We start from the raw sequence: 11259 nt of genomic DNA on the forward strand, positions 1-11259 counted from the left end.
CGACTAGCAGTGGGAGTCAGATTGCCCCCTAGTGGATGGCTAAAGATTTGTTAACTCATTCATAAATTCTCAAGGGAACGTCTCTGAATTAACTGATGCTCACGCCCCCCTTGACAGGCACGCCCCACAGGTTGAAAACCCCTGGTCTAGAGTGTCCGTACGGTGCGCACATTTACGCTTCGTTTATTTTTTTTATAAATCCCGATATGTGCGTGGAAATTTGCGTACGCACATTTCCATGCCCATTTTGTGCGTACGCAACGTTTATACATCAGGCCCCAGGTGATTTGGCCGGAAATATGACAATATATTTTCCCATATAATATCAATATTTAGTCACGGTATTCATTAAATAAAAGCAGCTGAATAAAAGGAGAACATTTCTTTGAGTTTGTATAGACAATGTATAGAGCAGAGATGCCCAAACCAAGGCCTGTGCGCCAAAGTTGGCCCATGAGCAAATCTTCACTTTAAAATTTGTTTTAGCACTTCTTTTTGCTCTCATCGAAATGTAGAGAGAATATACAAGAACTGGACTTGATTTTTGAGGGAAGAAACAAACAAAAAAAAAAAATCTACATTAATAAATTCAGATATGAAACATTTACTTTTGGCCCTCTGCCCTGAAGCAAAGTCCCTATTAGTCTTCGCCTGAATCCAGTTTGATTTTTAGATCTTCACAGTGAAAAGTTTGGGCATCTCTGGTATATACTGGATCTTACTCTGAAATTTATCTATGCATGTTCATCAGAAATCTGTACATACTACTGATAAAACTTGCCAATATATTTGGAATCCAAAAACTTACATTTTATGGTGAATCTTATGATTTTATTTGATAAATTCCATATACTATGGTCGGCGTGTCAAAAACCAAGATGTTCATTGCTGGTTGCTGCCATACTGGGGCTTTGTGCATGCCGAATCAAGATGAAAAACGTATAAATACTACACAATTTTGGAGGAAGATTTCAGAGGTGTATTTTAATGTGCACAATTTCAATTCGTAAAAGTGCAGTAACAAGATCAGACTAAAAGCATTGAGTTTACACCAAAGCATCATTCTAAACCCAATAAATACAATTTACATCTCCTATATTAGATGGAAATCAGTGTGAGCAAAGTCTTTCTTCCAGGTTTGTTACACACTGTAATAAAAGCACGTGAGGATCCATATACTATGGTCGGCGTGTCAAAAACCAAGATGTTCATTGCTGGTTGCTGCCATACTGGGGCTTTGTGCATGCCGAATCAAGATGAAAAACGTATAAATACTACACAATTTGAGGAAGATTTCAGAGGTGTATTTTAATGTGCATAATTTCAATTCGTAAAAGTGCAGTAACAAGATCAGACTAAAAGCATTGAGTTTACACCAAAGCATCATTCTAAACCCAATAAATACAATTTACATCTCCTATATTAGATGGAAATCAGTGTGAGCAAAGTCTTTCTTCCAGGTTTGTTACACACTGTAATAAAAGCATGTGAGGAGTAATAGGTTAGCCACTGATATTTGACAGAATATGATACATTTGTTTTGCAATGTCGATGAAGGTAGCATAATTATATGCATACACATGCACTCACATACCATGTAAAGAAGTCTTGAGCCGGCCAGGATGATATAACCACAGACATTATAGAGGAGTTTCTCCCATCAGAAGTTGTCATATCATCTGCAATGACTTCATTAAAGTTGCCACAAGCACCACAAACTTTGTCTGTCAGGTCTCTGCTAATGGATAGCACAATCCCTTCAGTGTGAGTGTAAGTCAGTCTCATGGTAGACATTTTCTCAATGATCACAGCCTCATTTCTGTACGAGACTGACACTCCCTCTTTAGGCATGATGGGATACGAGACCTTCTTTCCATTCAACTGTTTTAATGAGAGAAATACATTCTCAGCGGTTTCATGTCAACAGCATGTCAAAACACACTAAATTTCTTTTAACTCAAGCAGCCCAGTGACACGACACACACACTTCATGTTGCAGGTGTCAGTCACTAAGACTTCACCAACCTAAAAGAGTAGAGAAAATAGTTATATGGCTAAGATTATGGCTAATTATCTTAGCCATAATTATAAGTAGAATAATGCCATTTTTTATCACTCTGCAGAAATAGTGCATTTCAGCTTGAACAATGTTTTACGTTAGTAAAAATATTCTAAACAATGGATAAGGAAATAATTCACGAAATAATTCTGAAAAAGGCATCTAGAATGGCTGCCATTTAATTAGGAGAATCAGAACTTCTAAAGTCGGTTTAAAAAAAATAAATAAAAATAAAGTGGAGAAGCAGCTCATATTAGACCGTAATCATTTTTATCATTATCGATATTTATGAAAAGCATTCAATCTCACCTTTAGGTATTTGCCATTATGGACACATCCACAGTCTCCCACAGGCACACACGCGTCACCATCTGAGAGCCAACCTTCATCACACTGACAGCCTTCCATGTTAAGTTTCAATGTAAAAACAAGGAAAAAAACAAAAACTAATCATAAAAGGCGTAACTTACAACAGAATGAACTATTTCTCCATGGCATGATTTGTATCCCGGCTTGTTGGCAAATAATGGCATAAGCCTGAAGATTTTCACACAGCATCGCTCCGTCTCCATCCATAACACACATGTCAAATACACAGTTAATCACATGTTGCTCAGGATTCACTCGATCATGACAGGCACTGAAGGGACCAGTGACAGCTGCCATAAGGCCACAGGCATCACCTCTGCGGTAACTCTCAGCTTTGGTCTGATCGCACTGCTGCGGGGAACTTGCACCTCCGCTCTGAACACCAGTTGCTGGCAATGCCCACGCCTGTCCGAATGCATTGACACTGGTGCTTTGTGTGCCATTGGGCAACAAGAAGTCATCTGCTGGGTTGCCATTGTAGTTTCCACACAGTCCACACATGTGGCCTTGATAGTTTGAGGGTACATGGACTTCTGCGTGGTAACTGGCGTCATACAGAACTCTCAAGCCAAAATCGGTTTGCATTTGGACACTTTGACCAACCCGGTTAATGGTGACTTGATGGCCAAAAGATGAAGGGAGGGTGACAAATTCATTGTTCACCTGTCAAAGAGAACCAACAGCAACATTTCATCTTAATTTTTCTATTATTATTATCATCATCATCATCGCCACGTGCATTATGCATTTTTCCCCAAGATTTTCTTAACGTATACAAAAGAAATTAAGTAACAAACTTGTTAATTTCTTAATAGGTAAAAGTTAAGAAAATCTTACTGTACTGCAGTATACACACACGCATACGGTTCAAAAGTTTGGAGTTGGTAAAATGGTTTCATTTTTATGCTCACCAAGGTTGCATTTGATCAAATACCGTAAAACAATTATGAAATTACTAAAAATAAACTTATATTTTTAATATTTTAAAACTTTAAAATATTAAATAAAATTTATTCCTGTGATGGCAAAGATGAATTTTCAGTAGCCCTTACTCCAGACTTGTCACAAGATACAACACTTTTTTCTATATATTTATCTAAATATTTGTGTTGACAACAGCTGAGCAGCTTACTAGTTTTGTGGAAACTGATATATACACATTAAATTGTCCTTTTTATTCAACAAATCTTAAGTGATCAGTTTAATCCTTGCTGAATAAAATTTACAATTTCTTACTCAAACAAAACAAAAAAAAAAAAACAATCTGAGGCGAAGACTTACGATGACTCTCCAGCGTTCACCTCGTTTGATGCTGATTGTCAGGTTGTAAACAGTCACAGTCAAGGTCTCGACGAGAGAAACCCCTCGGTTTCCAATCTGCTCATTCTTGGAGTCCACAGAAAAATTCACCAGCCATCCTTTGCCCTGATCAAATACCTTAGCGAGTGTATAAACACATGTTCCTTGAAAGTCAAAAATTCTGCCATCAAAAGAAAAATAGTGAGGGTCACCAGTCGCCACACATCTTCCATAACTGACAGGGTGGCATCCCAATACTCCATCCACCACCCTGCAAGCTTCTCCTGGAGCACAACTTGATTTCTGGCAGGAAACCGTTCCATTTCGCCCACACACGCAACGCTCTAAGCATTGCTCATGGGTGTAAAACATCTGGTGTTTGTTATAATAGCGTCCCCGATAGAAGCAGCCACATTCTGCTTGTGGCACACAGGTTTGGCCGCTCAAGATGTAACCCTGATCACACTGGCAGGCCTCAGCACAGGGTCTGCTGCAGTTGTGCACAGAGAGATTAACGCAGGTCTCGGTACAGCCTGGAGCACAGGGGTTGTAGTGGCTGTTGGGTGGGCAGGATGGAGCTGTGATAGATCAGAGACCGTATTCATTTTTATTTCATTCAGTTTGTCTTTTGACCAGTGTTGTTAACAAACTACTAATAACATTTTTCAGTAATGGAAATACAATGAACATTTCAGTATTTATTAAAGAGGATATAAAATGTGTACTTAAGCCTAAAAGAATAGTTAGCCCAAAAGAGAATTTACTCATTTTGTTACAAACCTGTATGCATATTTCTTCTGCATAAAATATATTTTGAAGAATATTGCAGTTGACTCATTGAACAGCAAACAAACTCACCCGCATGGGACACACACACACACACCCCCCCCAAGAGCTCAGGTTTTCAAAACAAGCTTTATGTAGCTGACAACCAAAAAAGATAAAGTAATAGTAGTTACTTACGGCAGAATGTGGCATTTCTCCATGGGTGAACCGTGACATTTTGACTCTGACAAGCAGATGCATAGGCTGCCACTGCGTCACACAACACAACCTGATGTCCTTGGAAGTGGCAGGGGTCGAATATGCAATCCTCTAGGTAAGATCTGGGATCAATCTGCGTATGACATTCTCTGAAAGGCCCTGCCCGGTTTGTGATGATCTCACAGTAGCGCTGGGCGTTCTCCCTCTGGGTCGCAGTGCAGGTTGAGCATCCAGCGCCAACACAACCAGCGGAGGAACAGCCAGGTGTTGCAGCAACCTGCCAGCTCTGTCCCAGACTACTGGCATTGGGTGCCATCATACCATTGTGCATTGCAAGGTCATCCTGAGCAACACCGTTGAAGTTTCCACAGAGTCCACAGACTGCACCACTGTAATTGTCACGTAAAGTGACCCTCACCACATTGGAATCTGCGCATGACATTCTCTGAAAGGCCCTGTCCGGTTTGTGATGATCTCACAGTAGCGCTGGGCGTTCTCCCTCTGGGTCGCAGTGCAGGTTGAGCATCCAGCGCCAACACAACCAGCGGAGGAACAGCCAGGTGTTGCAGCAACCTGCCAGCTCTGTCCCAGACTACTGGCATTGGGTGCCATCATACCATTGTGCATTGCAAGGTCATCCTGAGCAACACCGTTGAAGTTTCCACAGAGTCCACAGACTGCACCACTGTAATTGTCACGTAAAGTGACCCTCACCACATTGGACCAGTCAAAGGTCACCTGGAGACCAAAGTTTGTCTTCAACACAGCAATGTTACCGCTGCGGACAACTACAAACACATCTTGCATCAAAAGAGGAAGCTCTGCTAACTGGCCATCAAACTAAAAAGAGAAAAGAAAAAACACCATTAGATTACTACCACAAAAGAGCCCATATTTCAGGTTATACAGTATCAAACACTTTGTGTAGGTTAGGGCACAATCTGAATACAGCCCATGAGACACTTACACCACAGAAAAAAAACAAAAAAAACAAACAAAAAAAAACACATAAAAAATACATAAAATAATAATAAAACCGCAATTGTAAAAAAGCTTAAGTTTAATGCTATTGTACAGTGAAAATTAAGTTACAATAAGTAATTAAAGACTGCTATTAATATTGGTAATGCTTCAAATATTTAAATCTGTTTTTTCTTCTCCAGTTTAACAAATTATATTTTGAAGAACGTAACTAAAATAGTTAATGATAGCTACTGACTTGCATAGTATGGAGAAAAAAAAATATCTATGGAAATCAATGGCATCTGTTTGGTTAACATTCGAAATATCTTGTTCAAAAAGGAGGAAAAAAATTCATTCACCCCGTGGGGGTGAGCAATTTTTGGGTGAACTATCCCTTTAACCAAGTTTGTTCATTGACCACCAAATGTACCATTCATGGATTTATCTCCCTAAAAGTACAAACACTGAGCCTCCTGGGCACCATCGAATCTGAGATCGGTCCGCTCAAATCTGTCAATCACTTTCCAACTCGACCAGTAGCGAGCGATTCTATGGAAATCAATGGCATCTGTTTGGTTAACATTCGAAATATCTTGTTCAAAAAGGAGGAAAAAAATTCATTCACCCCGTGGGGGTGAGCAATTTTTGGGTGAACTATCCCTTTAACCAAGTTTGTTCATTGACCACCAAATGTACCATTCATGGATTTATCTCCCTAAAAGTACAAACACTGAGCCTCCTGGGCACCATCGAATCTGAGATCGGTCCGCTCAAATCTGTCAATCACTTTCCAACTCGACCAGTAGCGAGCGTTTGATACTGTAGCAGGCTGAGCCAGAGGGTGTTTAGCCGGTGTGGGACCATGGCTGATGCGTTACAAGAGGAAAAAGTAAATTGGCCTATTTTTGGACCATGGTTGATGCGTTACAAGAGAAAAAGAAAATTAGCCAATATTCACTTGCAGAAGTGCAAGCTAAAATTCCAAGACTAACCAAGATAGAGACCGACTGTATTTTGGGTAAAAACAAGGGTAAAAACTGGGTTTTGATTGATATGCCAAACTTGTAGTTTCCTTCTTGATAGGTAAGCTAATATATGTTGGACCTTTTATTGAAAGCAGCCTACTTTTACCTACAGAGACATGCCTTCAGTTTTATAGACCCGTAAGAGCTGAGATTGTAATGTCTAAGGGGGTGGCACAACACGTGAAACGGGTGTTTGCAAAGGTGGTTTGAAAATTCTTTATTTTTGTAATTTCGCTAAGAGATACTAGCAGAGCAGAAACATACGTCACCTTTAAACCACGGAGCTATTATTTTAGTGGAAAACCACTGGGAGAACTTAAAGCTTCCATTTTGTTGACAAACTATTCTCAATACAAATTTGGGACTTGGCGCTTGGCGTGTAATTTTTAGGCTAATTTTCCCACTAAATATATCAGTAAGTTTTCAAGCTGTATGTGAAATTGTTTTATAGTTGATTCACTTCAAAGAGCCACCTCACGAATGTCATTAGCAGTAAGACTTCAGCAGTGTCAACACCATCTACTAACAGCATGATATTGACAGTGCCACGGTAGAGTAGCACAGCAAACAGTATTTTAGCATGATATTCCATGCTAAAATACTGTAAACAAGTGTGTGAACCAAAAACATAACCAAACATCAGTTTTTGTCTTGATGAAACTAGTTCTGAATAAGAACGGTTCTCTGCCCTACTAGTGTGTATAAGGTGCATATTGTGTGACCGTACTCACCAGTAATTGATACGGATGTTCGCTGGTCAATGTGATGGTGAACCCATTCACAGTCACATTGACCATCTTGGTGAAGCTCACTGCGCTGCTCCAACGATGATGATTCTGAATGGTCACATTAAAAGGTACCAGACCATCTTTATCGATGCACAGGGCTGCCAACTGATTCACACATGTGCCCTGGAAGTCAAAATGGAGTCCGTCGAATGTGCTGTAATGTGGGTCTCCTGCCGCTACACATACGGCGGAGCTCATTGCATGACAGCCGCGAATTCCATTAATGACCAAGCAGCTCTCATCAGGGGCACAAGACGATTCATGACACACAACAGCCAAACTTTGGTCACATTTGCAAAGCTGATGACACTTTTCATCAGCCCAGAAAGTTTGGCCTAGTTGGTAGTAAGCGCCTTTGTAGAAGCAGCCACATTGATTGGTGGGCACACAAGTGCCAGCGCCGAGGACAAATCCGCTGTCACACGCACAGGCTTCCACACAGGTATCTGTGCAATTTAGCTGCTGATTTGGGTACGGACACGTCGCTGGACACGGAGACGCACAGGCCTCATAATGACTGTTGGGCAGGCAGCTCATAGCTGTTGAAGAACAAGAGGTTCATGGTTAAATTTAAGGAAACAAACGTGTGCACTGAGCATTTCAAACTTACAGCAATTGAATATCCCTCTCCAATCTGTAATGATGACACCCTCTTGATGACACAGATCGACATAAGTCTCCAGAGCCTGACAGAGAAGTCTTCGGTCTCCGTTATTGAAGCACAGATCATACACACAGCTTTGCTGGAACGCCTGTGGGTTCACTTTAGCATGACATGCACTAAAGACACTCTGGCCCGTTGATGTCAGGACACCACAGAAAGTGTCCGTTTCATAGAGGGCATGTAGGTCACGAGAGCAAACAGGGCAGTCGGTCTCACAGCCATCGTGACACGCAGATGTGACACGGTCTTCTGCTCTCCAGCTCTTTGCCCACTGGTACAGACTTGGCAGAAGGTTTCCAGAAGGGTCTCTTTGCTCATCTTCACCATTACCGTTGAAATTTCCACACAGGCCACACACAACTCCATAGTAACTACTGGGCAGATGCAGGTGAACCCTTGAGTTCCAGTTGAAAGAGACACGCAGACCAAAGTCGGTTTCCAACAGAGCAGCATTGCCACTCTGTCGCACCCTCACACGGCCATCATGAAGATCAAATGGAAGATAAAACCGTAAACCATCCACCTGACAGAGGAAAGTCAGAATCATTAACACAACGAGGCTGTTTAAATGGAAATGTCTGATTCAAGTGCAGGAGTAACATCTTACCCTCACAGGTAAGTCCCTTCCCAGGATCACACTGACACATCTGCTTATAGTTGCCCAGGTAAACCACCTCTCCAGCCTGAAAACACAATGTGAGAATGCAAAGCAATGCAGATGGACACTCACAGAAAAGCTAAGATGCACGCACACCCAAAGTCCCTACAGTAAACTCAAAGCCATCACTCCACCTTATACGTGTGTCCCTGATCATAGCACCCACACTGCTGGTGTTCAACGCACTGCTGGCCATCAAAAAGATAACCATTATCACAAGTGCAGCCCTCTGCGCAGGTTTTGGAACACTGGACTATTGCAGTCAGACCAGGGCAGGCAGCAGAGCAGACGTCTGAGCACAGCTCATAATGACTGTGAGTGGGACATGACATTGCTGGAATACATTGAATTAGAAGAGAAGAAAAAAACAAAAACAAAAAAAGACAGTCACTTAAGTTTCAGAGAGTGATAGATAATTATCACTAAATATCTAAACACACACTTACGGCAAAAAGAGTCTGTCCTCCAGTTTTGGATACCGACCCCAGCTGTGTGGCAACTAAAAGCATATCTCGCCACACTGTCACAAACCACCTTGCTGTTGCCGTCAGAAGCACAAGCATCAAAGACACAATCATTCAGATAAGCTGAACTGTTCACCACAGTATGACAGGCGGCAAACGGCCCGTTGGGGTCAACCAGAACTCTGCAGTAGGGAGGCTTCTCAAAGACGGCTTTCAGTCGAGGATTACAGTCCAGACATGCGTCGCCTTCACATCCGTCCTCACACACCACTCCGGGGACATGCACTTTCCAGGCTCTCCTGAATATATTCACATCCTGTGTAACATTGCCGTCTGGCAGCCTAAAGTCATTGGAAGGGTCTCCGTCAAAGTTGCCGCAGAGTCCACAGGTTTTGCAGCGGTAGTTGCCGGGGATGGTAACAGTGACATAGTAAGACAGGTCATAGGTTACTTTGAGACCAAAGCCAGTCTTGATGACATAGTTACCACCGTCCTTATAGGCCTGGACCAAGGAGCCATTTAAACTGTTTGAACTGTATGGAAGATTAGTCAGAACCCCATTGATCTGTGGGAATGGTGTCGTGTTAGGGTCATACAAAAAAAAAAAAACAACAAAAAAAATACATGTTATAAACAGAACAGACTGAACTCATTTCAAAAGAGCAATGAAATAAAATTCTCATATGACTGAGAAACTCAGAAAGAGACCGATTCCTTAAAGGGATCAGATGATGCCATTTTCAAAGCTCATTATTTTGTGTACTGGGTGTAATAGAATAACATCAACACTACAGCTATACCTGAATGGGCGATAATAGTTTAGTATTAATAATAAAATTGTTAGTCATGGAATCCCTGATGTCACCCTGCTTCAGTTTAGCCAAGCGCTAAATACCTTCAACGTGTTTTTGCAGCGTTGAGCAATGTAACCAATCACAGACACATCTGTTGATTTCTTGACCGCAATGGCCAATCAGAAACGTTTTGTAAGAATTCACTCACCGCTGAAAGCGCCGCAGTTTTTAAGTGCAGTTTTGGTTTATTTTTTTCCTCACGTGTCTCGCCTTTGGTAACGATTCAAAAACTGAAACATTTCAAGTGAATGGCACACCATTCAAGTCAGCAGCAAGAGCCAAAGCTAGTTCAGTTTACTAAATGGTGGCAACCTCTTCAAGTTATTCTTGACGGTGTTGGATTGACTGCTTTGATGCGTTGCAATACGGTAGGGCATTGTTTTGATGCTTGCATCCGAAAAAACATTGTTTTTATATTTATTTAATTTATATTAATTTTATTTTTTTTTCTTTTCTTGCCCCCCCTGACTCAAGAGTCAAATGTCGCTCATACGGCTGAAACCATGCCTTCTTTCTTTGTGTGGTATTATGCAACCATTTCCACAGTGAAGTAGATATGTGACGGAGAATTTAATAAAGGCGTTCTCGGGCAGTCTGGATCAGCCTTTTAGATAGAAAAATTCCTTTTGTGGGAGACTTTGAGCTTTGTAACTTTGCAGATCTCCACATGCACAAACAGCTACAAAACACACTAAAGTAAAAGAAAAACATGAAAACGCATCATATGACCCCTTTAAAACAAGCACAAATCAAATCCAACTCTAAAACCGAAGTACAGCCTCACTTTAGTGCGTCTTCATACCTGGCCATCCGGTAAACAAGTGCACACCTGCTCACAGTTACTGCCAGGATAGAACTGTTGGTAAAGCAAGTAGTAGCGGTTGCCATAGAGACACCCACACTGAGAGAAGGGGACGCAGCGGTCCCCAGTCCTGATGTAGCCCTCGTCACACACACAGCCCTCCATACAGGGGCTACGACAGCCAGCGGGAGGAGTCAAACTATGACAGGTGACTTCACAACCAGAGCCACAGGGCTCATAGTGGCTGTGGACGGTACACTGAACACCTGACAAAACAAAAGACATGTGATGGGTTAAGTCCTGATTCGAATTCTAAAAAAAAAAAAAAAA

General features: G+C 41.5%; 1 pseudogene; it reads right to left on the minus strand.

Moving 5' to 3' along the window:
• Window positions 1-1941: 1941 nt before the first annotated feature.
• LOC107755380 (IgGFc-binding protein-like) overlaps window positions 1942-11259 on the minus strand; it is a 15227-nt pseudogene continuing 5909 nt past the window's right edge.

This window comes from Sinocyclocheilus rhinocerous, unplaced genomic scaffold (assembly GCF_001515625.1).
Source record: "Sinocyclocheilus rhinocerous isolate Xijiao unplaced genomic scaffold, SAMN03320098_v1.1 scaffold3307, whole genome shotgun sequence".
Lineage (NCBI taxonomy): Eukaryota > Metazoa > Chordata > Actinopteri > Cypriniformes > Cyprinidae > Sinocyclocheilus > Sinocyclocheilus rhinocerous.